The sequence below is a fragment of the Crocodylus porosus genome, unplaced genomic scaffold (assembly GCF_001723895.1).
Source record: "Crocodylus porosus isolate Cpor-Errol unplaced genomic scaffold, CroPor_comp1, whole genome shotgun sequence".
Classification (NCBI taxonomy): Eukaryota; Metazoa; Chordata; order Crocodylia; family Crocodylidae; genus Crocodylus; species Crocodylus porosus.
In genome coordinates this window covers 35,032-56,496 of record NW_017728940.1, presented here as the reverse complement: position 1 = coordinate 56,496, position 21,465 = coordinate 35,032, and the positions used below count along the sequence as shown (strand labels likewise).

General features: G+C 42.0%; 1 protein-coding gene across 5 annotated transcripts in view; it reads right to left on the bottom strand.

The window, feature by feature from the left end:
• The window catches only part of THRAP3 (thyroid hormone receptor associated protein 3), a 55,726-nt gene that overhangs the window by 27,724 nt on the left and 6,537 nt on the right, over positions 1–21,465 (bottom strand). For 2 of the 5 annotated variants that reach the window (XM_019547883.1, XM_019547882.1), the window contains exon 3: positions 8,292–8,380. The gene's annotated coding sequence lies outside the window, so the exon portion shown is untranslated. Of the gene's footprint in view, positions 1–963; positions 989–1,706; positions 1,731–5,698; positions 5,869–8,291; positions 8,381–21,465 lie in introns of those variants that run through there. The other 3 variants (XM_019547886.1, XM_019547887.1, XM_019547885.1) reach the window with 3 other exon arrangements.

The window sequence follows — 21,465 nt, the reverse complement described above, 5'->3', positions numbered from 1 at the left end:
GCGGAAGGGCTGATATTTCTTCTACATGTGAAAAGCAGGGTTTTGATGTTGGAATCAGATGGAGGAAGTGTAATATTCTTGACAGTTTTTCTTCTGGATGATTTTAGCTGCCATAGCATTCAAGGTTTACTTCAAAGTCCAGGCTGAAGTGTCCACAGAAGCTTGGACACACATGCAGGTTATTTCCCATAGAGTTAAGTTTCATTTTAATTTTCAAACTTATATCAAAGCTGATATAAGTAAACTTCAGGACAAAATCACTGCCATCCTTCCTTAAGACCCACCAATGAATGCTAATGTTCTGCACTCTCCATTGTCAAAGCTCTCTTCACATTAACAAGGATTTAAGTCTATGTTTTCCTTCTCTTCTAGGATTTTATTTTCTGAAATGTCTACAACATATTAAAAGCAATGCTTGTCTAGCAAGATCTTGTACTGAACCAACTATATATCACATCCAATACGTTACTCAAAAAAACTCTGTTCTCATATTCCCTAGACCCTCACTGCCACAACACTATGACCCTTACAACAGCTTGCTTGGTTCATGCGTTGGGTGTGGGATTAAATTTCACCCCCACAGAGCTGGATTTTAAAAGAACTTGAAAACAGTGGAGCAATCAATAAAACAGAGATCTTCCCACACTCAGTTAAGGACAGGCTTAAAGTAGACTACTATACCTCACAGGCCTGGATTAGCGCAAGGAACATGACCAGGCTAAAAAACAGGAAGATGCTAAACTTTGAACTGTTGAGCAATGTTAAGTGTATTCCTTTCCAAGAAAGAACAAGATCAGAGAGTGCCCTCAGATTACAAAAAGAAACTCTTAAAATTACAACATTATTTAATCACATTAAAAACAAAAAAACAACCCCCCCTAAAAATATTAAATAATCACCAGCAGTTTATTTGTGTCCACATCATTTAGTAGTTAAACCACATAAAATAAAATGGTTACTTGCCAAAAGGAATTTCTTCTCACAAACTCTGCCGTTTGCTGCTTTAGTAGTAGTAGGCGGCATCTGCTTGTCTCGCAAGACAAAAGAATTTATGCCCAGCAAGACAGTTTGCTGTATGTAATCCTCACTCGAAAATAAAGCGAAGCTGGAATGGCCTCTTCAGGGCACAAGAGCCTGGGCAATGTATACAAAGACACTGAGCTGCCCACACACCAATACCCTCCTCTCGGCCCTGCTGGTTTAATCCGAAGGAAGGGCAGGTGCAAACCAGCTTGGCTGCAAGAGTAACAGAAATCATCCGTTTGCTGCTTTAACCTTCACCAAACAGGCAAGGAATAGAAATAGAATTCGCTCCTGCAAGTGAACTAAACCCTCCTAGGTTTTTTAATTTTAAAACACAGCCCTATTTTCAGCCAAAGTTAAAATAAACCGATTCTTTCCACCTCTTCTTGCTGACACCACACTTGCAAGCTCTGGACAGCTGAACAGATGGTTCTATAAAGTAAAATAGTGAATCATTTACCAAACTGCCTCTGAACGTTATACTATAACTACCTCACAGCATCAAGAGTTCCCTCTCTCTACTCCTTATCAAAGCCTGGAAGAAATTCTCAGGAAGTGTGTTGAAGGAGTCTATTACTGAAGCACGCGACTTCATTAAGATTATTCTTACTCTAAATGAAAGAGCCACCTGCAAATGGAAGTGAGGAACTAGCCAGGAAAAGCAGCCCTGGCTGCTCACTTACCTTACTGTTTGTTTGGACTTCTTTATTGGGTATGGTGCAATCCACCAGAAGAAAACACATACACAGCCCCCGGGGCCTGCCTGCCACAGCTTAGTTCAGCAGTTCTGAAAAGGGGCATAAACTAAAACTGTGGGTCCGGGAGAGGGACTGCAATACAAGTGTGTTGCACTGAGAGCTATGGAGGCTCCTCTGGGACTCAGCTTACAAGAGAGATCACGTTTCCTTCCTGCTTTCAGCTAAGCCTTCTCTGGGTACTTCAAACCCCACCCCCTCCACCTTTAAACGAACAGGACTGTTTCCCTGGGTGCAGATATAAGTGACATTTGTCCTGTGATCAGCCCCCTGACCGTGCTTTACACCCGTGCCCTGACAAGTGCACAGCTGCAGTGCTTTAAAAGTGCCGGATCGCACAACAAATTAACCCTCATCTAATGACGGTTCAGATGAAGGTGCGCCAAGTGTAACTAAAAAAAAAAATGTGGAGTGCCTTCGTTAACTTCCGTCAGTCCCTGCTTGCAATCAGGGCTGGGTTCACACCCAGCCTGTGGAGGAGGGGCAAGTGAACTGGAGCCCCCCTGCCCTGTGGCCCCCCCAGGCCCCTCCTCCAGCTCAGGCTGGACAAACCCCAGGCCTAGAGCTTCCTCCCCTCCCTTCTCCCCCAGAGCTGAGAGGGGAGGACAGCGGGGAGAGGAGGACTAGGGGAGAGAGGCTGCAGGCTCCAAAGTGGGAGCTCAATCCCACCCCCCTCCCCCTTGCCCAAACAGCAAAGATTTGTTGTGTGGGGGCTCGTTCCAACTCATGGCACCTTCTGTGAAGCACCATGAGTAGAGCAGTGAGCTACAATGCCCCCAGTTCCAACTCAGGTCTTATTTGGCAACAGAAAAGGCTTTGACAATCCTACATGATCTGCTACAGACAGTTAGGCCATGTTTCGTGACTCGCATGTGTACTTGGAACGACTTCCACATGGAGGTAGCAGATTTTTGAAGCTGATATTTTCAGAACTGCTCTTTTCAACAAGACCTGCTAATTCTTTCTGGAAGCCAGGCCACAGCCACGTATCACATTTCTTAGCTCTTGAATTAATCTTCCCAAATCATGATTTAGTCTAATGTCTACAAATAAGAGTGTGCAAACTAACACCATTCCAATGATGGCTAGTAAGCACCAGGGAGCAAAAGGAGCAGAGGCTTTGTGCTGAAATGTTGGGAGTCTCAGTAATAAGCACATGTTGGTATTCATGTTTTAAAATAACACTTAAATATCCTACACATCTTTAAAATCGTCCTTTAACATCTAATCATGCATCATGAACTTTAGCTACCTTATATCTGATTAAATTATGATTTTTAATCACTCATCTGGTTAAAGGCCTACAGAAAAAACCCTATGTGGACCGATTGGGAGACCCAAACCCCTTCAGCCTCCACAAGAAGCAGCTGAGAGGTGATCTCATGGCCGCTTACAAACTCATCAGGGGGGCCCAGCAAGAAACAGGGGATACAATATTTACCAGGGCGCCTGCTGGGGTAACTAAAAGTAACAGCCACCAACTGAAAAAGAGCAAATTCAGACTGGACATCACAAGAAAAATTCTTTACAGTGAGGGTTGCCAAAATATGGAAACGCTTCCAAGGGACATGATGCTGTCCCCTTTCTTGGAGGTACTTAAAAGGACACTGGATAGACACCTGGCTGGCATCATCTGACCCCAGCACTCATTCCTGCCCAGGGCAGGGGGTTGGACTCGATGACTGAATAGGTCCCTTCTGATCCTAACATCTATAAAACTATGAAACTATTGCTGATTATTGACATAGTGCTGCATGAAAAGCACCCACCACCTGCTAATTTATAATACAAACCACTTTGTCTTTTACAATTAGCTGGCTAAATTCACTCATGTTGCAAAGGTTTAAACATAACTGTTCCTTCACATGAGCTGGTGCTAAACAAAGCAATAATTTTAATTAATCATCAAAAAGAACCTAGCCAGAGCAATGGTCTCGTAAATTTGGAAGGTATTTTGGGAAGACAAAGCATTAAGCAGCAGTACAGCAGCATGCTCTGTTATAGTAGGTGGCATTTTTATCCAATGATCATGGAATGCTGCCACCCCAACTTGGAGTAGCAGACGTGCTCAAATGAACTCCATAAATTGATGCCACAGAACTCCCGCTTTAAAGAGAGTCTGTTTGAACTACCAGTTCACAAAGAAAATCACAGCTAAACAACAAGCATTTGGCTGACGTTACCCTGAAGTAAGATGGAATAGGGATCAGCATTGCATGCCCTTTCACAGAGTGCAGCTATCCTGCTCACAGAGGTAGCTTACAGCCTCTGGCACCTCATTACTGAAAGGCTGAACCATCCTGTGTTTGCTGACAAATTAAACTAATTCAAATCTGGCAGTCCATTTATTAGAACTCAGTAAAGTGTATACAATACAATGTAAATTAACTGCATTCTGAAGAGCGAAATGTTTGCATCTTGGCCACACATCCCATGTCACGGTTAAGGGTTCTAAACATTTGAAACCAAGAGTTCTTTTATCTAGAATCCCATGTAATCTAATCTCCTCATCATGTTGTTGCTCCTTTTGCAGGAAGGGAGAAATTCCCACCTGCTAACAAGCCTTTAGTTGCTCTGTCACCTCAATGCAGAATGAGTTCAGAACCTACCACGAGAGGAATTTGACCATGGTCTTATAAAGACGTAATGGTGTTTCTCTTCATTACATAAAAAAGAAAAGAAAAGGTTGTTGAAACGTCAAAGAAATATACTCTAGTAAAAGCAGGGCTCAAATGAATGAATACAGCACAGACAAGCTGTGGCACTGCCTTGATGCCCTCAAAAGTTTTGATGAAAGGTGCGCTCTTTCAGCTTGTGGCATGGGGAAAGTGAGAAGCTCCTGAAATGAGAAGCACAATTTAAAGCCAAGTAGTCTTGTGAAAAAATGAACAGGAAAGGTCTCTTCAATGAAAGCTATACAAACCTTTCACCACTGCTAAATTAACAAAGAGGCTGTGATTTTCTTGGTTTTAAATGACGTGTTGCAGGAAAGGTGCACCCCTGTAAATGATCACCATTTATAAATAAAGAAAAATACTAGAAACAAGTCACATTAGTTGAAGCCATTCTGAATAGTAATAGTACTTTGTCTTTTTTCTAGAGCATAAACAACAGAAGTTTGCTGATCTCGTCACAATATTATTTGCTCGATTTGTTCAAAAGAATGTCCTGTTCTGTCCTTGTCTAGCAAAGGAACCTGGGCTAAATACTTCCTGCAAAAATGAAGAAAATAAGGAAGCTTTTATATGCACTTCCCCAAAGACCAAGGGAGAATGGAGTTCCATCATTTGTATAATCGCTCTCGTGGGTCCTACATAAATGCTTTCAAGTAGCAGCACTTATACAAATTCTTCAAATCTATCTTTGTATCACTCAGCTCAGAACAGTCAACACAACCATACAAAGTGACTGGCTTTCCAGGGACTTAGATGACATTTAAATATTGAGTTCAATTACTGTATCTGATTAATTGATTTCCACAGTAAGATGACACTTCTGAATATAATAATACAAACAGAAGTGTGCACAGCTACAATACTGAACCATTTGTGTGTGCACTGAGAAGATGCATTGAAATTAAATCACGTTTACATAAGGTTATTTTACTTTTTTATTTTCTGAGGTTCCTGTCACTGTAGGAGATGCCTAAAAGCCAGCTAATGCCTGCTTCATCCCGAGGGCCCTGAATAATACTAAAGGCAGTAACTTTTTGGAAAATAGCAAGTTGTATCCAGAAACTCTCTGTAGATTCAGTTGGCAAGTTCTCCTGATGGAACAAACCATCTTTTGCTTCTGTCTTGCTAATAGTTTACACAGAAAATAAGGTTTTCCAGAGCTGTGGAAATTTCACTTCAGTGCTCAAGGGGTGTCGTTAATTCTCAGTTTGGCTTCTCAAATAAGCAGTAAAGCATAAAACTTATTTTTGTCTCCATTCTGGCAGCTAAGTTCCACACATCAAGCTCAACTTCACTTCATATGTTTACCAAAAGCACACACCAAGGATTCATCTCCACAAGAAACATGCTTAGAGAGCAGGCAAATATGAGCCGGTCATGAAACTGTGTAGAGCTGTAATACTATTTACACAGCCCCACTTCATCTCAAAGGCTCTTGAAGTCTTTCCGAGACAATCACAATGCTTCTCCCTCAGCGGTGGAAGGCACTAGAGCCAAGCAGACAAACACAACACAGCCAGGTAAGTGGGAACAAGAATGAATTCTGGCCAAGAGCTAAGAGACAGAGCTTTGTTCTTAAGTAAATGCCCTGAGATCTTTAATGTCCAGCAGGTCCTGCTATCTAAGGGTCTTGTCCAAACAGTTAACTGAGTGGCATGTAGTTAAATCTACCACAGAAGGAAAAAAGCAAGTCAGCTCTGATGGAATTTGGCCACATGATTTCCAGAAGTTAAGTACTTTACCTAAAGGTTACTCTAATAACAGCTATGCACAGTTTCCTGCAGGTTGCCATTTCTGCACTTTATTAGAAATTGAAAACAAATTAAGGTAGCTGCCTCCTTAAAAATAAAGTTAATTCAGGAACGCAAAGCATAATACTAACCACATCTATAGATTTCAAAACCCCTTACAACAGCTGGTTGCCAATTTAAAAAAAAAAGAGAGACAGAAAAAAGGCATGGAATTTTCCTATAGCAGTACAGAAAGTAAAAGGCAGATCCCAAAACAGAACTCAGAGCCCAACCTCCCAGTGTGTATTAGAATTAGCAGCTGTGTTTCTGTCTCTCAAGTTCAAGTTCTCTATATATGCAAAAAAAACATGGAGATTTATTTTACCTCCTATATCCAAGTTTCATGGCAACTGGTTAAATTATTCTTCAATTTGCAAACTGTTTTAGGCTGCAAAGACATTTGTTTGGGGTTTTTGTGTGTTCAGTTACCTGAAAGATTTACTGACCAATTACTGACAGTCATTCCAAGTCAAACTGGACATGCTGCAAAATCTTGTTTGAGTGGTGAACAATAACTTGTGCGTCTGAAATTCTAATTTCCTATTAATTGGAAATGTTTTCTTCAGCACAGGAGGCTGTTTCACATGTCACAAATTAACAAGAGAATTTTATTTCCCAGCTCAAAGGGCTTTCATTTTTAATTTACCATAGAATTCAAATTTACAAAAATGGCAGCTAGAGCTTCAGCTGAGCTACTGAGCCTTACTTGGCAGAGAAAGCAGGACATTTCTGTTACGGCTCCATAAAGGGGTGGGGGTAATATTTTACAAGTGTTGAACCTCTCAACAGAACTCACAAGGACCTTAAGATTTTTTTCTACAGTGATAAAAGAACATTCATTGTTACAGAAACCTTTAAAACCTGAGGAAAAATGCTTTACATTCAAAAGCTTGTCTAACTTTATCCCAGCTATACAGCGGGTCCAATAAAAGATATCACCCAAAACGAATCTTTGTCTCTTGCTTAAAACCCCAGGAAGTTTGGACACCATTCTTCTCAACCATGCTCTCTCCTCAGTTTTTGAGAACATGGCAAAAATGTCTAGTTTCCATTTCCTGTGAAGCAGTATAATTTAATGGCATACGCATGCTGTCTTTTTTGCACAAAGTCCACTGTTCATGTTAGAGCAGGCTGATATAATTACACATCAAATAGCAACTAATTTTTGTGCAACTCCCAATCTAAAAGAAAAGTTTTTTTTGTTTTGTTGCGGTAGGAGTAAAGACACTTCAAAACTAATCAAGCCTTTCTGTGGTTTCGTAAGTTTTAATTAAATACGTTTGGTATTAGCAGAAGATGTTCTTTAGCTTTATTTCCCATGTGGTCAAGTCTGACCTCATTTTTAAACAGTTTCCAGTAACCCAGTAAGTTTTCCACTGTCAATAGTTTACCACTGTTTTACATTCCCAATAGCTGCCAACACTTAAGAATTTAATTATCCAGGCTATGTTAGTCATTTAATTTGGGGGATTTTTATTAAGTTTCTCAAACAGCGACCACTTCAATTTAGTTTGAAGAAATTAAGAATTAAACATGATAACCACCATGTTCAAAATGGGGAAAATGTGTTAGATTTTACACTGATCTAAGTTGTTGATAGTAAAGCCAAAAAAGGCCCAAGGAAGGAGAAATGCTCCCTCTGACCCAGAAAATATCAGGGCCATAAATGAACGGAGTACTCGAACACCATAACAAATGTTTGGGGGAGTGAAGGGGGGAGAAGGACTAGGTATCTGTTCTTTCTGGGATATTTCAGAAGTGTGGTGTATACTTTCTAAAGCACTAGCTAAGAACAGAAAGTACAGACTCAGTCTAGAACACTGCCAAGACAATAAACTAGGCAAGTGGCAGAATTTCCCTTTGACACTTGATTTTAAGACAAACTCATGCTCCAGAGCATTAAACATGCTTTATTTGCCCAGCAGCAACCAACAAACTGAATTCAACTGACAGAGTCTGTGCTAGTACCATCACACTGGATCAACTCCCTAAAGAAATGCTTACATCAACCGTAGAGATGTGAGGTCTTGCTTTCGTTGTTAACCTACCTTGTTGGAAAACTGACTTATACCTTGTGTCCCTCCACAGTAGGCTGTCACCTTCGTAGCTTCTTTGATTCCAAAGTCAAGAAACAATTCTGCAAAAAGAAACCATGGTGAAGAATCTGCATTTATATTTTCCAAACGCTTCATACAAGAAAGCATAGGCATTGTTACTATAGGCTTAAACCTAGAAAGTGCTCATTTTGGGCGGTGAGTTAATTTACCTTCAACCCAGATCACGTTTTCCCTCCTTTTATTCCTAGAAGCCAGGTGCTCCTTCTAGCACACTGCCCCAGAAGAAATAGCAAGCAAAAACAGAAGACACTCTTCTTTCCAGATCAAGATTCCCATTTCATTTTTAACACTGTAAAGTGGTTTGTCTTAAGATGATGCCCAGAAGCCGTACAAGCTGTGAAATAAATCAACTACATAGTAATTGACAGTGGAAGGTAGTGGCTTTGTGGACTATTCACACCAGGGTACCAAACAACTTAAGTAGCTGTAAAAATGCTTGTACTTTATACAGTTTGAGTCCCTACATAAATTATCATCCTTAGGGCACTCCAGTCTGCTGCCCTATAGCCTAAACAACAGCAGATACAGTATCACTATGAGTAAGTCACTGTTTTATGACAAACCTAGCATTTGGGTTAAACCAGAGCAGGCAGAAGAGAGTATTATAGAAGAATTTAATGGAGACCATAAATGTGTGTGCATGGGGTGCCATAAAAATGAAAAATGCTTTATGCACAAAGTACTAATTCACAGGGGATAGAGGTGCTTGATTTACACATCTCAAACTTGTCTAAGCGGTTTGTGAAAGGGAAAGGTACAGCCCTTTTGGAAAGATTAAAAAAAAAACCAATGAACAGGATGCCAGCTATATTAACACCTCATCATTTCTATAGCAACACTAGTCTATCCATGGAGCGGTCCAAACTCCTAGAGTAGCTCTAATTTATGTCTCAATATAAAGAGAGATTAAGAGAGACAGATGAGAGACATTAAAGCTACACCAGAGACAAACATTCAGAGGTACAAGAATTCCTTTGGGGACTGAATTTTAGATTAGGCACCAAAATCTCAAAAGACTATAGAAGCTGACTAGAACAAATCTATGTGCATAAAAATCCCTAACAGGGATGCATCCATCCAATTAAGACAGGAGTTTGCCTTCAGATGAATAGATGCTAGTACGCAGAGGCAGAACTGAGCCCTAGAAACTGTCTTTATTCAAGGCTTTTGCTAGTATCTTTGAAAAAGTAACTCATCAAGGTAGATTTAGCTTTGTTTGGAGACATGACCTGTACAGAAATCTCATCAAAACTGAATGAGTGTGTGTGTATGTTATTTATCTACCAAGATACATATACACACATACACATGTATATATTTACATATTTATTAAAATACCTATACTAAATTTTGATGAGTTCTGTTTGTTTGTTTGGGTTTATTGTTGTTTTGTTGTTTGTTTGTTTACACAGACCAGGTCTACAAACAAAGCTAATCAACCGTGTTTTTTTCAGAAATATCTAACCTATATCTATTTATAGTGATATATAGATATATCACTATAGATAGATATAGGTTAAATACTGTATTTACTCAAACAGAAGATGACCCTGATTATGAGATAAATTTGTTACAATTTTCCCAGTATAGAATCAAATTACTGGAGGTCTGCCCTGAGTTTGTCCCCTTCCTACTACCGCAGCAGGGAAAATAAATCGGGGGGGGATCAGGTAGCCCTTTGCTCTCTGCTTCCTCTCAAGTTTTCCCCTGGCATCCCCTTCCCCCCTCTCCTTACTATCAGACCCTGTTCTCCCTGAGAACATGGAAGTGAAGAGCAAATTTGAAAACAATAACCTCGAAATTAAACATGGCTGTAGCAACTTATGTACAGTACCCATGCACTTAGTTTACCCAGAATTGATGCATGTTACCTTTTTTTTGAAACTGCCGTATGTTTTAGCACAGCTGCTCCATTAGCACACCTCTGAGCAGCACTTTGGCACCTACTTATACATAGTACAAACTATCCATGAAATTAGGCCAAAGCCAAAGTGTCATGATTCACCATGTAGTTCATGGGGCTGGGCCCCACTAGAGCCAGCAGCATTTCAAGCCACAGTGAGCCCACAGCTCAGCACTGCTCAATATGCGTGTGTATTCCAAATGCTTCCCCCCTCCTCCCCAAGAATCCATGTGCTAATTAGCCCACATTCATAGCTGGAACTGGGTATTCTTGTAACAGTCCTGGGATGCTCCAAAAATCTACATGCCAGTGAGATACAGGGCAACCGGATCTGACTTCACCCCATAGAGGGCGTGGCCACATTAATCACATGTCCCAAGCTGAGAGCTACAGTACCAGAGGGATTCTGGGTGAACTGTAAGCAGTGCTGTGGCTCACCATGACTCCAGAGTCAGCAGTGAGGGGGACTGAGCTTAATGGGCACTATTCAGATTGGTTGCAGTAACCTATCCTTGTGACGGGTTTCCATCAGCATGTTTGCACAATGTGGGGTGGCAGGATGTATTTTACAGTCATGCTCAGTGTTGGCTGCACTTACTCAACTTCAAAGTTGATTTCCATTGCTGAACACATGCTGCTTTTGACAGCAGTTTAATGATAGATGACATATTTAGTGAAATTTCCTTCTATGACGGGCTTTTTTGCCCCTGTGCCAACTGGAGGAAATAACCTTGTCTGGTAGTCAAGTAAATATGGTAGCTGAAAAGCTAATGGGCCAAAGTAGGTAGCAATAAACTTAAGCAAAAGAGTTCTATATCTAGGAAATAATTAATATTGTATTTATAGCACATCAACATTCCAAATGCTTTACAAACAGCAATAACTCAAACTTCAGTTGTACCCTGAGCAATTTATGCCATTTTTGCCTATGGGGAAGGTGAGGCAGAACTGAAAGTTATTTTCCTGAAGTCAGTAATGGAGAGCAGATCAAAACGCAATTACCAAATGCCCAGTCTTGGGCTTTAAATCACCAGAAAATGGGTGTCTCACTTTTTCAGACCATGTTTTTCTCTGCACACTGGAGCTGGGTCTGCCATAACTAACTTAGAAATACTAGAATAAATGTAGATCTTAACAATTCACTTGTTGCCTGGTCTGAAGCAGGTCTCTGTTGCCAACACCTATACATAACAAAAACACAAACGATTCAGCTATTAACTAATTGCTGAGCCCATGTTTTGCTTATTTCTTTAAGTTTAAGCAGATAAGAGGAGCATCACCTGAGGAAAAAAAACCCAACAACAATCCCACAAAACCTCCTCCCACAAAAACCTGCAGCCTGAAAACACTACCAAGTTTCTGGCACGCTGACAGACAATGACTCAATATCATTTTGCCAGCTGTTCAAACTAACTAGATGCCATGAGACCGCTACTTGAACTAAAAGGTAAAAATAACACAGTGCAGCAACTATTCTTACGCTGGCTCTCAAATGACCAGTGGTACCAGACTTAGCACCACTTCTGTTATTTGGTTATAAAATGGTGATGAACTTTACAGTTACGCAATTAGAAGGACAAGCAGCTCAGCCTGTGATCAAAAGAAGTTAGGACTCCTAATGTTACTGAAAGTTTGTTCCTGTGTTCTGATTTCTTCACTTGTTCATCCTGCAGTTCTGTTCTTGGATGCAGCACATGGGTGCCGAAGATAACTGAATCTGCACACAACGCACCTTTTTATGTTCAGTTTTTGTGCAGGCTAAGTTTGCTGAAAGAGCTTGACCTAACAAGGGGAAACGCAACCAAACACCCTACCAAAACTTAAGACTGACCTATTTATTGAAATGCTAGTACTCAGCTAATCCAGTACTGTGCAAAGCAGAAATGCCTATGCTAGGATAAAGGATGTCTTCCAAAACAAGACAGGTTCTATATTTAGGTTAGTACTTCTCAACTTGTGAGAAGCAACTCCAAATGAGTGCAAACAGTGTATAAACGAGGATGAGCAGAGTGTTATCAACATTCTAGAGTTGGAGAGTGACGCAAGTGATTTAATTTTCCGCAAAGCCTTCCTGACTTTTTAGGCTGTCTGGAGAAACTTCATTTGAGCCTGAGTTGTACTTGCTACCTAGGTCTTTTCACAGAGCTGGCAGTTTGCTATTCCACATTTTGCTGCCTTTATTATTAGTGTTATGTTTTAAAACCAGTGTCATCACCAAAGAAACCCTGACACTTGTTGCCGTAGGAACTTGCAGCTGTATCACACATCGACACTTCCGTGATGACAGCCTGCCAAATTAACTCTCCTGACATAAAACCACTATTTTCCCCAGGAGTCTATTCCACAGTACACAGCTGTTCAAAGCACATCTCACTGTTAGCCTAAGCTGGTTCTCTTGGTATGTTTTATTATTAAGAGAGATCAGTGGGAGTCATTTCTAAACATCCAGGATTCTATGCAGAGGGATCGCAGCAGCATCTTCTGAACGTGTAAAGTTTCTAGCACATTTTGGGCTCCAAACTACTTGACAGCAGCAATTACACAAACATATACCGTCACCACAGGTCCTTGCGCATCTCACCCGTCACTTCTGGCCTCCTCTACCTCCATTCTGCACAGACCATTTCTCAGTGTGCAGGCAGCCCTCAACTTACAACATTTCGAGTTACATTTCACACTTGCAACACCGACACCCTGTTTCAACTTTCTGACGTCAGTTTACAAGACTCCAGAAAAACTTGCAGCCAAAACACTTCAGAAGGCACCAGCCAAGAACCCGTCAAAAAAATCCAACCAAGAGCCCTTTAAAATGTCCCGCAGGGGCTCCTCAAAGAAGTCCTTCCAAATCAATGCAATTGCTATTTACAATATAAATACATTAATGTAGCTATATTACTCATCTATAATTGACCGAGTACAAAATTCTGGGGTTTTTGTTTTTGTTTTTTTTTAATGAATTTAAGGTATCGGGCCTTGGTAAAGGAACCAATCCCACATTTATAACATTGTTTCCTATGGGAAAAACCGGTTATGAGCTACAACGTTTCAACTTAAGACATGGTTTTCAGGAACCAATTGTGCTGTAAGGCTGAGGACTGCCTGTACACATTTTGTAGTTTCTAGATAGCATTAGTTGTCCCATTTCTTTCCAACAGCCTTCTTTCTATACAGGTCTCTGAAGTGCACACAAGGAGTCACCAGAATGCAGGGGCTACAAGTACTATGGAAGACCGCCTCTCTCTTTCTCATCTCTCTTGGTAATTCTCTTTCCACTCTTCCTTCCTCTTCTGCCTGACCTTCAGAGTTCATATATACTCAGCAGCATGCATGCTTAGACTTTCATTTTCACACACTGCTGGCCTGTATTTTAGCTTAAAGTGCTTTATAGAAAATAAGCCCTCTGCGGGACCTTGTACTTTTTCATAGTAATGTTCAATTATTACCCGAATCGTTTTAGAGTTGTTAGGGAAAAATAGAATCTCTACCTTGGTATATATTCAGGCAAACTCTGCACACACTGTCAGAGCTCAAAACTCTCAACCTGCTGGATGCCAAACTCAACAACTGGCACATCACAGATCACTTCATTCTGCCAACTTGGCAAGCAAAACCACAGCAGATTTGCCTCTACCAAAAGAAATGCTTCATTCATTTCCCTACCTGGCTGTAATGCACCAAGCATAACAGTTGAGAATGAATGGAACAAAACAACTGCTTACAGGTCCACCTGAAAATGGTTCAAGCAATTATAGAACAACTGGGCCCACGGGGCCAAAAAATGATTTTCAAAGCTTCTACAGAACAGTGTTTTTAGGCAGGGAGAACAAAGTTTAATTCTTGCTTCCTCCTCTCTGGATAGTTTTGTTTTATCATCAAGTGGGCAAATAATGGAATACTTGTAGATTACTGATATGGTAGTAGTACCCCCGCAAACCAGATGTTACAGAAACAAAGATCACAGCTCTATCACATTAGTACCTTTGGTAGTAAAAGTCTGTGTTTTATTCTGGCAGAGACTATTAAGTCAGAGGTTGGCAACCTATAAAGGCTGCAGGCCAGACTGACTCAATGAGGATCAGAGGCAGGCTGGCGAGTGGACAGATGGATGCTAGGACCAGCTACCGCTGCTGCTTTTCTGCCACTGGTATGGGGAAAGTGTCTGCTGCCACCGCTTTCCCCTGTGCTCACTGGGCAGGCACTTTCTCCATGCAAGTTCAGGGAAAAGCGGCAGCAGCAGGCACTTTTCCTCACACTTGCCACCACTGCTTTTCCACTTGCCAGCACAAGGAAAGTGTCTGCTGCCAAAGCCCCATGTCCATGGGTTGGATCAGAAGGCTCTGCAGGCCATATCTAGCCCATTAGGCACAGGCTGTGTTAAGCTGCCATCATTTTCAGTGAAAATAAAAACTCACTGTTCTTTAACAAATCTGTCTGCTACAAGCTTCAGTTTTATAAGCAACAATACACTGTACAGAAAAGCCACAGAAATAACTGCTGTTTCTAAGCACAAAATGTACTTTGAATAATTAAGCAACAGCCACCACTACAGAATTTTGCCTAGACAAAGAATTAAAGAAAAACTATTTCAGAATAAAGGAAAATTGCTTACAACTGTTTTGGACGAACAAAGCAAGCTTTGCAAAGGCTCAGAGGAACTCCACGACCTGCCTTGCACTTTGAAAACAAACACTAGCAGCTGAAGTTCAACTTCCAAACTGAAAAGGAGTCAGGCTTTGCCCTGCTGAGGGCTGGAAACAAAGTAATTTGAAAAGGTGTGTGCAACTAAGTTTGCCTATTTGGTAACTTAAACATAACATTGCCAACTTGTATTCAGCAGGTTGCTGACAGGAAGTGCAACCAAGTGATCAGAGACTCCTGCGCTTCGTCCCTGCCTCTCATCTTAGACAAGCAATTTACTCTGGTTGGGCACCTACACTAAAAAGAGCAACCCCCCTTGCCTCCTAGGTCACAGACCTGCTTAGCGTCGTGTACAGGGCTGTGAGGTTCAAAAAAGCAAGCTGTGGAGGAGTGCACAGTATTAGCACAGGTGCCACAGAGCTGGTCTGCCAACAAGAACCAGACCAGTATAAAACAGAAAAGTCCTTCAGTATATTTTACAGCACAGCTGTTTCCAAGTTAACCGTCCACCTGTGGATTACGGACAATACTGTGATGGCAGTCCACTTAACATGGCAAACAAAACAATACTAGAAAGCGCAAGCTAGACATATTGCCGCCAGACAGAGCTACTGGATAATCTAACGTGCACACACAACCAAAATATGTGCAGTCTTTCATATATTCTCTTGCACCCAGATACTATACACTCATTGAAAATGGCTCCAACATGACACTGTAACATGCTGAACTTCACTCTGTCTGTTGCTAAAGGAATTAAAAGGGCGCTCCTTCCCTTCCTACATGGAGAGTCCAAGCAAAATATTTTCCACACATTGCATTAACTCCCCAAATAAAAAGAGCTTTAGTTTAAGGCTCATTTGCCACTTGCACCTGTCAGGCCTGCAGCATGACCAATTGTGAGCTATAAACTCACAGTCACAACCTTATGTCTGGAGAACAAGCCTAAATCTGAACAAAACCCCCCTCGCCCAAACCTCAAACATAACTCCTGCTAAGAAATATGATGCCTGCTCTCCCCTCCCCACCATACAGGACACGAAAAGTGAATACATGCTTGGCAGCATCTGAATTCAAACCACATTGCTCTCCAAAGGCTCTCTCCTCTTGGCCCATTCCTACAGATTATAAGCACATCAGCAAAGAGCAATCATTTAGTCTTCAAAAAAATGCCTCCTTCATAATGGACATTATGACAGTACCTGACACTGCCACGCTATTTTGTTTTGTTACCGAATCAAAACTATATTTGTGTTGGTGGTCACAGATGAAAGCTGAACTAAAATTACTGCCTCCATCATAGTGCAGTGCAAGGAGCAAGATCTGTCAGTGATATGAAAGAATGACTGACTCAAAGAATTTACTGGAGCAGCTTTTGACAAACGCAGATACCTACATCATATCAAATGAAAGCATGAAAATGATAATGTCTTCTTTCAGTATTTTAGACAGCTGTCCAGGAACTTGACATGAAACCAATTAAAGCTGCTGAGCTAAACAAACAGTGAAGCCTCCTTACAAAATAATTTAGATCTGCTGTTGGTAACAGCTGTGTAACAGCTATTTACCAGCAAGAGTCACTCCACAACTCCGATAAGGCGACAGTCCAACCTATATAGAGTGGTACAAGAAGTGATCAAGTTACAGCAAACCAGATATTGATCTAACTTCTCAGTGAAGCATACTAAAAACTGCAATCCTCTGAGATCCCTGAAAGCACCTGGCACTTTTGTCAAGGTATAAGACCAATACCTCTAGTATGATTTCACTTCACTTGCTATGTTTTACTTTTCCTATCAGTTTGATCTTACATGGGAAACCACCAAGGCAGAATCCCCTTGAGGTCAGCAGATTCTGCATGACAGGAAGGATCACTCACATGGACACCACCACAGGTGGTGATGCATCCTAAAGAGCTCACCAGTCATCCAGTTCAAACTTTTATATTAAGAGTCCAAGAGGCAGAACACTGAAATTCCCATTTACAAATTAGATACAGAGCGGGATGCTGGATATTGATGAGGTTAGTGACAGAAATCATAGTAAAGTCTATAAAACAGTGGTTTAAAATAACTGCACCTGCCCTACCTCCTTGAAAGGGAACCTTCATAGAAAACACTGCCAGGCCACAGTATCCTTCTTCACCTAATGCCAAACATGCTCTAGGGAAAGGGAAGTGGAGGATAGAATGCCAGTTATCCAGCCATAGCAGTGAGCCACTAGATTTGTGTCTCTGAGATCCATTTAGTCCGATTTCTATGATTTCAAACGCATGTTTGTGTATTCTTACACAAAACCCCAAACATGTTGTAAGCAAACTAACTTTTGAGACGGTTGTAATGCTGATTTTCAACATGGCATTAGGTAGTCAACATGTTAGTGGGCACTAGGTTAGAAAAGTTAGTTACAGAAAGCCTGTAAGCTAGTTCTGCACATTTGCAATCTGTCCTCCAAGGACTCATCAGGTAAAATGTTCAATACCGCTCATGAGAGGTCAAACATTCACCTTCTTTGGCAATCAACCGGAATCAAAACCATCAGTATTGCCCCATGGAAGTTGTCAGTGTTCAGAGGATCAGACCCCAAAGAGAGAAATGATCATAAACTCACCTATCCTCACTGAGGCAAGACTATTAAATATCTATTGATATGGCACTCACACATCCAAAAGTGATCTGCCTATTTCAGACAAAGGACAAACGCATTTATGCAAGGCTGTTATTTGGCACTACAATGAGAGTATTTTATACACAACGGTAAGGATTCAACTATAGCAAAAATGTATTTTTCCTCTGGATTAGTAAAGGGATACCATCTAATACAGGAGCGGTCAGCCTACAGCACATATGCTACAAGTGGCATGGGCTGCCTCTGTGTGTGGCACACAAGGGAGGGAGCAGGGAACACAGCGGCAGATAGGGAAAAAAGCCAAGCAACAGATCAGGCAGGGAGCAGAGCTGTCAGATTCCAGCATGCAAGGCCAGCAGGGCCCAGGGGGCAAACCCAGCATGCAGGGGCACGAGAGGGGGTTGCCAGGCCCCTATCTGGCCCATGGTGTTGGCCCTGCATCACTTACCTGGCCCATGGGACAAAAGCATTGAGCATCACTAGCTGTACATTTGTTCAGCAAACTGATGCACCTCTCATTAATGCAACTTACCAGAATCAAAACATTTAACCAACTCAGTACATTGGATTAGCTGCACATGGTTAAGTATTTTAATTTATATTACACAATGTGTATAATAACTGTTTGATGCAGGATAACGAACCTGCAAGCAAAACCTCTACCAAAATGTCTGCACCCTTTCTAGTGCAATTTCTCATTCTATTGAAAATTCACCTAGTCCTATCACACTTGCTGATAAGAAGCTTTCTGAACACAAAGTATTACTGATTTTCCAAGCAGTCACTTAAAATGCATGTGAAATATCAAACTGTCACAGGGGTTGGTGACCCCCAACACATGTGCCAGAGCATGGCATGCAAGGCCATTTTGCTTGGCACACCATAGCCAGCCTGGGCTCTGGAAAGCTGCTGTTGGACATGGAGCCCAGGGTATTTGCAGCAAGCAGCAGAGAGACTGCAAGCCCTGTTGTGAGCAGCCCAGGCTCTGTGGCAGGCAGCAGCTGCCCAGAGCCTAGGCTGGATGTGGCAGGCAGCCAGAAAGCTGCAACCGGTGCACCAGGGTCCAGCGCCCTGGCCTGGTTTCATCACAGCAGCAGCTGCACATCTTGGGGTGCATGGTGGGGAAGGGGGCACAGAGCTGGGCCGGGCTGGAGCAGCTGTTTGCAGCTTGCCTGCTACCTGCTGTGAGCAGCCCAAGCTCCATGGCAGGCTGAAGGGGTCTGCCCAGAGCCCAGGCTGTTTGCAGCAAGCAGTCGTGAGGCTGCAAGCGGCTGTACCAGCGTCTGCAGTGCGGCCCAGCTCCTTGCTGACAGCAGCTACGCACCTCAGGGGGTATGGTGGGAAAGGGGCTGGGGCTGAACTGCTACAACAAGGTCCAGGCACCTTGCAGCTCCCTCACTGCCCACCCATGGTATACCAACATCTTCGAAGTCCAGGTTGTGGGGGTTTTTGGCGCTTGGACCAAAAACATTGGTGACTCCTGAACTATCAGATTAGCAGAAGCCTCCTAGGGAGTAAATGCCTCTGCCCCCTCCCCCCCCCAGTGCAATTTCTTATTGAAGGACATCAACTGTTTTTTTTGTTTTAATACAATAGATGTGAGACTGCTGAGCAAAGGCATTATGTATAACAAATGGAAAGTACTAATAAGGAAAAGCTGTCCCAGAAAGCAGTAGCGATCTTTAACAGTTACAATATTATATCATGTTATACTTCAGACACAGCAAGAAAATGTTTGCAACCTTACATGAAATGCAGAATACACAGCCTCCAGAAACAGCTGGCTATGTAGCTGTAAAAAAAAAAGTCACATAATTTATAGTCTGATAACTCGCCACTGCAAGGTTAGTTGGTGTACTATATGTTGCTAAGCATTCTGAAATTGAACCGGCTTCTGAGATGAAGTATTTGCAGTCTCACACTGACAGTTATACCCTGAATCAATGACACATCACAACACGTTTTCAAGCACCATGCATTTTTATACTAAGAAATATTAGGGGCCTCTATTTTGATGCCACAGGGATAGGATGCATTTTATATTTTTCAGGTCAGAATTTCTAGCAGCAAAAAAAAAAAAATCACTATGCACTGCAACCCTGTTCATCCAAAGACTTCTTTCTACAAAGTGCCATTTAGCAACGTATTTTTAGTGGTCCAACTGTGGATGAGTTAGTAGGATGTTCTGACCACTCACAACTGATGAAGATCCACTGACATTTTTCCTCAATAGTAAGAATCTTTCTAAGTCCTGAGTAAATTCCAGTTTAGCAATTTCATTTTCCCCTCTAAAGTATTACATCACTTGGATGCAATGGCCATCATTTCTCATCTTCTTGTCCTACTGCATGGAGGGTCACCCATACAATCTTAGAAGAGCAATGACCGCTCCAAAGTAAAGTGAAAATATGCAGGACATTTTGTTGTTTGCATAATTAAGGAAAGAAAAAATGAGAGCGGGTAAGCTGCCTGTTGACAACATCTGCTTTCCTGATATGCGTATTTCTGCATATCCCCAGATATAATTCATTGTATTATGAACTCAGCAAAATTCTTCCACAATGCATACATCAACCAAGCCATCCACAAGCCAAGAGCCAGTGACAGAAATAGGCTCTACAGCATGGCATTATGGCTCCAGATCAAACTATGTCAAATCAGGAATATCGGCATTCTAAATGATTCCACCAGCTGTAAAGCAAGCACTGCATTTAAAGCTGATATCAGTTACTTTCCTACTAAAATTCATTTATATTTCATACAAAGTAAGAAGGCTGGTACCTTCTAACATAAGTTGCACCTCAAACATAACCAGCAGCCTGGATTTTCTGCTCTCTTCGCATTAGCAGAACAAAAAGCTTCCAATTCAATAGAAAGATGAGTAATTTGGTAGATGGTACTTAAAAAAAAAAAAAAACACTAACAGGGAACAAAGAAGTAAATAAGCAGCCAAAACCTACCAGTCCAAAACTAAATAGTCTCCACACACTGAAGTCCTGCTGAGCAACTGCTTGAACAAACTGTGCCCTTAGGGAAACAGTTGGGGGTCCATGAATCCTTCTATCCCAACTTTCATACCCTCCTCCAAGAGAAGCAGAAAATGCTCAAAAAAAAAAATCCCTTCTATTTTACATGACAAAATAATGCACCCTGACTTATACATATAGTCTCAATTACTGTGCACTCCCCACACAGCCACAGAAGTACAAGGTGCAAGACCTCCAGTGAAGTTTCTAAATTCCACCGTCACCACCGATACCAGCCGCAGCTTGGAAACAAGCTGAGTCCCTATGTCATCAAAACCACTACCGCTGCACTTGTAAACACTTGGGAAGTTATGTTTCCAAAGAAATAGTGAGCAATGCTGAGCAATGGTTAGAACAATAAAACTCTGGCCCATTTGGGTCTTTCAGTTTCATAGTAGGTAGGGTCAGAAGGAACCCGAGCAGATCAAGTCTGACCCCCTGCCATTGGCAAAAGAATGTTGGGGTCAAACGACCCCAACTGGGTGATTATCTAGCCTCCTTCTGAAGACCCCCAGGGTAGGAGCGAGTACCACTTCCCTTGGACGTTGGGTTCCAGATCCTAGCCGCCCTGACTGTGAAGTAGTGCCTCCTGATACCCAGCTTGAATATACTCCCAGTCAACTTATGGCCATTATTCCTCATTACTCCCGGTAGTGCTTGGGGGAACAGGGACTCTCCCATAGCCTGCTGGTCCCCCTTGGCCAGTTTGTAGACGGTCACCAGATCCCCTCTCAGCCTTCTTTTGTGGAGGCTGAACAGGTTCAGGTCCCTTAACCTTTCCTCATAGGGCTTGCCTTGCTGCCCCCCGATGCTGTCCGCATCCCTCCTGAAGTGCGGCGCCCAGAACTGGACACAGTACTCCAACTGCAGCCTGACCAGCGTTGCATAGAGGGGGAGAATTACCTCCTTG